Genomic DNA, 6,673 nt, shown 5'->3' on the forward strand with positions numbered 1-6,673 from the left:
TCACAGCTATCATTGTGTGTATATCACAGCTATCATTGTGTGTGTATATCACAGTTATCATTGTGTGTGTATATCACAGCTATCATTGTGTGTGTATATCACAGTTATCATTGTGTGTGTATATCACAGCTATCATTGTGTGTATATCACAGCTATCATTGTGTGTATATCACAGTTATCATTGTGTATATCACAGTTATCATTGTGTGTATATCACAGTTATCATTGTGTGTATATCACAGTTATCATTGTGTGTATATCACAGCTATCATTGTGTGTGTATATCACAGTTATCATTGTGTGTATATCACAGTTATCATTGTGTGTGTATATCACAGCTATCATTGTGTGTATATCACAGCTATCATTGTGTGTGTATATCACAGTTATCATTGTGTGTGTATATCACAGTTATCATTGTGTGTGTATATCACAGTTATCATTGTGTGTGTATATCACAGTTATCATTGTGTGTGTATATCACAGTTATCATTGTGTATATCACAGTTATCATTGTGTGTATATCACAGTTATCATTGTGTGTGTATATCACAGTTATCATTGTGTGTATATCACAGCTATCATTGTGTGTGTATATCACAGTTATCATTGTGTGTGTATATCACAATTATCATTGTGTGTGTATATCACAGTTATCATTGTGTGTGTATATCACAGTTATCATTGTGTGTATATCACAGTTATCATTGTGTGTGTATATCACAGTTATCATTGTGTGTATATCACAGCTATCATTGTGTGTATATCACAGTTATCATTGTGTGTGTATATCACAGTTATCATTGTGTATATATCACAGTTATCATTGTGTGTGTATATCACAGTTATCATTGTGTGTGTATATCACAGTTATCATTGTGTGTGTATATCACAGTTATCATTGTGTATATCACAGTTATCATTGTGTGTGTATATCACAGTTATCATTGTGTGTGTATATCACAGCTATCATTGTGTGTATATCACAGTTATCATTGTGTGTATATCACAGCTATCATTGTGTGTATATCACAGCTATCATTGTGTGTATATCACAGTTATCATTGTGTGTGTATATCACAGCTATCATTGTGTGTATATCACAGCTATCATTGTGTGTATATCACAGTTATCATTGTGTGTATATCACAGTTATCATTGTGTGTATATCACAGTTATCATTGTGTGTGTATATCACAGTTATCATTGTGTGTGTATATCACAGTTATCATTGTGTATATATCACAGTTATCATTGTGTGTATATATCACAGTTATCATTGTGTGTGTATATCACAGCTATCATTGTGTGTGTATATCACAGTTATCATTGTGTGTGTATATCACAGTTATCATTGTGTGTATATCACAGTTATCATTGTGTGTATATCACAGCTATCATTGTGTGTATATCACAGCTATCATTGTGTGTGTATATCACAGTTATCATTGTGTGTGTATATCACAGCCATCATTGTGTGTGTATATCACAGTTATCATTGTGTGTGTATATCACAGCTATTATTGTGTGTATATATCACAGTTATCATTGTGTGTGTATATCACAGTCATCATTGTGTGTATATATCACAGTTATCATTGTGTGTATATCACAGCTATCATTGTGTGTGTATATCACAGTTATCATTGTGTGTATATCATAGTTATCATTGTGTGTGTATATCACAGTTATCATTGTGTGTATATCACAGTTATCATTGTGTGTGTATATCACAGCTATCATTGTGTGTATATCACAGCTATCATTGTGTGTGTATATCACAGTTATCATTGTGTGTGTATATCACAGCTATCATTGTGTGTGTATATCACAGTTATCATTGTGTGTATATCACAGCTATCATTGTGTGTATATCACAGTTATCATTGTGTATATCACAGTTATCATTGTGTGTATATCACAGTTATCATTGTGTGTATATCACAGTTATCATTGTGTGTGTATATCACAGTTATCATTGTGTGTATATCATAGTTATCATTGTGTGTGTATATCACAGCTATCATTGTGTGTGTATATCACAGTTATCATTGTGTGTATATCACAGTTATCATTGTGTGTGTATATCACAGCTATCATTGTGTGTGTATATCACAGTTATCATTGTGTGTGTATATCACAGCTATCATTGTGTGTGTATATCACAGCTATCATTGTGTGTGTACATCACAGCTATCATTGTGTGTATATCACAGCTATCATTGTGTGTGTATATCACAGCTATCATTGTGTGTGTATATCACAGTTATCATTGTATGTGTATATCACAGTTATCATTGTGTATATCACAGTTATCATTGTGTGTGTATATCACAGTTATCATTGTGTGTGTATATCACAGTTATCATTGTGTGTATATCACAGCTATCATTGTGTGTATATATCACAGTCATCATTGTGTGTGTATATAACAGTTATCATTGTGTGTGTATATCACAGTTATCATTGTGTGTGTATCACAGCTATCATTGTGTGTGTATATCACAGCTATCATTGTGTGTGTATATCACAGCTATTATTGTGTGTATATATCACAGTTATCATTGTGTGTGTATATCACAGCTATCATTGTGTATATATCACAGCTATCATTGTGTGTGTATATCACAGTTATCATTGTGTGTGTATATCACAGTTATCATTGTGTGTATATATCACAGTTATCATTGTGTGTATATATCACAGTTATCATTGTGTGTATATCACAGTTATCATTGTGTGTGTATATCACAGTTATCATTGTGTGTGTATATCACAGTTATCATTGTGTGTGTATATCACAGTTATCATTGTGTGTGTATATCACAGTTATCATTGTGTGTGTATATCACAGTTATCATTGTGTGTATATCACAGTTATCATTGTGTGTGTATATCACAGTTATCATTGTGTGTGTATATCACAGTTATCATTGTGTGTGTATATCACAGCTATCATTGTGTGTATATCACAGTTATCATTGTGTGTATATCACAGTTATCATTGTGTGTATATCACAGTTATCATTGTGTGTATATCACAGTTATCATTGTGTGTATATATCACAGTTATCATTGTGTGTATATCACAGTTATCATTGTGTGTGTATATCACAGCTATCATTGTGTATATATCACAGCTATCATTGTGTGTGTATATCACAGTTATCATTGTGTGTGTATATCACAGCTATTATTGTGTGTATATATCACAGTTATCATTGTGTGTGTATATCACAGCTATCATTGTGTGTATATCACAGCTATCATTGTGTGTATATCACAGATATCATTGTGTGTGTATATCACAGCTATCATTGTGTTTGTATATCACAGTTATCATTGTGTGTGTATATCACAGTTATCATTGTGTGTGTATATCAAAGCTATCATTGTGTTTGTATATCACAGTTATCATTGTGTGTGTATATCACAGCTATCATTGTGTGTATATCACAGTTATCATTGTGTGTGTATATCACAGCTATCATTGTGTGTGTATATCACAGTTATCATTGTGTGTGTATATCACAGCTATCATTGTGTGTGTATATCACAGTTATCATTGTGTGTGTATATCACAACTATCATTGTGTGTGTATATCACAGCTATCATTGTGTATATCACAGTTATCATTGTGTGTGTATATCACAGCTATCATTGTGTGTGTATATCACAGTTATCATTGTGTGTGTATATCACAGTTATCATTGTGTGTGTATATCACAGCTATCATTGTGTGTATATCACAGCTATCATTGTGTGTGTATATCACAGTTATCATTGTGTGTGTATATCACAGTTATCATTGTGTGTGTATATCACAGCTATCATTGTGTGTGTATATCACAGCTATCATTGTGTGTGTATATCACAGTTATCATTGTGTGTATATCACAGCTATCATTGTGTGTATATCACAGTTATCATTGTGTGTGTATATCACAGTTATCATTGTGTGTGTATATCACAGCTATCATTGTGTGTATATCACAGTTATCATTGTGTGTGTATATCACAGTTATCATTGTGTGTGTATATCACAGTTATCATTGTGTGTATATATCACAGTTATCATTGTGTGTGTATATCACAGTTATCATTGTGTGTGTATATCACAGCTATCATTGTGTGTATCACAGTTATCATTGTGTGTGTATATCACAGCTATCATTGTGTGTATATCACAGTTATCATTGTGTGTGTATATCACAGTTATCATTGTGTGTGTATATCACAGTTATCATTGTGTGTCTATCACAGCTATTATTGTGTGTATATATCACAGTTATCATTGTGTGTATATATCACAGTTATCATTGTGTGTGTATCACAGTTATCATTGTGTGTGTATATCACAGTTATCATTGTGTGTGTATCAGTTATTATTGTGTATATATCACAGTTATCATTGTGTGTGTATATCACAGTTATCATTGTGTGTATATATCACAGTTATCATTGTGTGTATATCACAGTTATCATTGTGTGTGTATATCACAGTTATCATTGTGTGTGTATATCACAGTTATCATTGTGTGTGTATATCACAGTTATCATTGTGTGTATATATCACAGTTATCATTGTGTGTCTATCACAGCTATTATTGTGTGTATATATCACAGTTATCATTGTGTGTGTATCACAGTTATCATTGTGTGTGTATATCACAGTTATCATTGTGTGTGTATCACAGCTATCATTGTGTGTATATATCACAGCTATCATTGTGTGTGTATATCACAGTTATCATTGTGTGTGTATATCATAGTTATCATTGTGTGTATATCATAGTTATCATTGTGTGTGTATATCACAGTTATCATTGTGTGTGTATATCACAGTTATCATTGTGTGTATATCACAGTTATCATTGTGTGTGTATATCACAGTTATCATTGTGTGTGTATATCACAGTTATCATTGTGTGTGTATATCACAGCTATCATTGTGTGTATATCACAGTTATCATTGTGTGTATATCACAGTTATCATTGTGTGTATATCACAGTTATCATTGTGTGTATATCACAGTTATCATTGTGTGTATATATCACAGTTATCATTGTGTGTATATCACAGTTATCATTGTGTGTGTATATCACAGCTATCATTGTGTATATATCACAGCTATCATTGTGTGTGTATATCACAGTTATCATTGTGTGTGTATATCACAGCTATTATTGTGTGTATATATCACAGTTATCATTGTGTGTGTATATCACAGCTATCATTGTGTGTATATCACAGCTATCATTGTGTGTATATCACAGATATCATTGTGTGTGTATATCACAGCTATCATTGTGTTTGTATATCACAGTTATCATTGTGTGTGTATATCACAGTTATCATTGTGTGTGTATATCAAAGCTATCATTGTGTTTGTATATCACAGTTATCATTGTGTGTGTATATCACAGCTATCATTGTGTGTATATCACAGTTATCATTGTGTGTGTATATCACAGCTATCATTGTGTGTGTATATCACAGTTATCATTGTGTGTGTATATCACAGCTATCATTGTGTGTGTATATCACAGTTATCATTGTGTGTGTATATCACAACTATCATTGTGTGTGTATATCACAGCTATCATTGTGTATATCACAGTTATCATTGTGTGTGTATATCACAGCTATCATTGTGTGTGTATATCACAGTTATCATTGTGTGTGTATATCACAGTTATCATTGTGTGTGTATATCACAGCTATCATTGTGTGTATATCACAGCTATCATTGTGTGTGTATATCACAGTTATCATTGTGTGTGTATATCACAGTTATCATTGTGTGTGTATATCACAGCTATCATTGTGTGTGTATATCACAGCTATCATTGTGTGTGTATATCACAGTTATCATTGTGTGTATATCACAGCTATCATTGTGTGTATATCACAGTTATCATTGTGTGTGTATATCACAGTTATCATTGTGTGTGTATATCACAGCTATCATTGTGTGTATATCACAGTTATCATTGTGTGTGTATATCACAGTTATCATTGTGTGTGTATATCACAGTTATCATTGTGTGTATATATCACAGTTATCATTGTGTGTGTATATCACAGTTATCATTGTGTGTGTATATCACAGCTATCATTGTGTGTATCACAGTTATCATTGTGTGTGTATATCACAGCTATCATTGTGTGTATATCACAGTTATCATTGTGTGTGTATATCACAGTTATCATTGTGTGTGTATATCACAGTTATCATTGTGTGTCTATCACAGCTATTATTGTGTGTATATATCACAGTTATCATTGTGTGTGTATCACAGTTATCATTGTGTGTGTATCACAGTTATTATTGTGTGTGTATATCACAGCTATCATTGTGTATATCACAGTTATCATTGTGTGTGTATATCACAGTTATCATTGTGTGTATATATCACAGCTATCATTGTGTGTGTATATCACAGTTATCATTGTGTGTGTATATCACAGCTATCATTGTGTGTATCACAGTTATCATTGTGTGTATATATCACAGTTATCATTGTGTGTGTATCACAGTTATCATTGTGTGTGTATATCACAGTTATCATTGTGTGTGTATCAGTTATTATTGTGTATATATCACAGTTATCATTGTGTGTGTATATCACAGTTATCATTGTGTGTATATATCACAGTTATCATTGTGT

The sequence above is a fragment of the Ostrea edulis genome, chromosome 5 (genome assembly GCF_947568905.1).
Source record: "Ostrea edulis chromosome 5, xbOstEdul1.1, whole genome shotgun sequence".
NCBI lineage: Eukaryota > Metazoa > Mollusca > Bivalvia > Ostreida > Ostreidae > Ostrea > Ostrea edulis.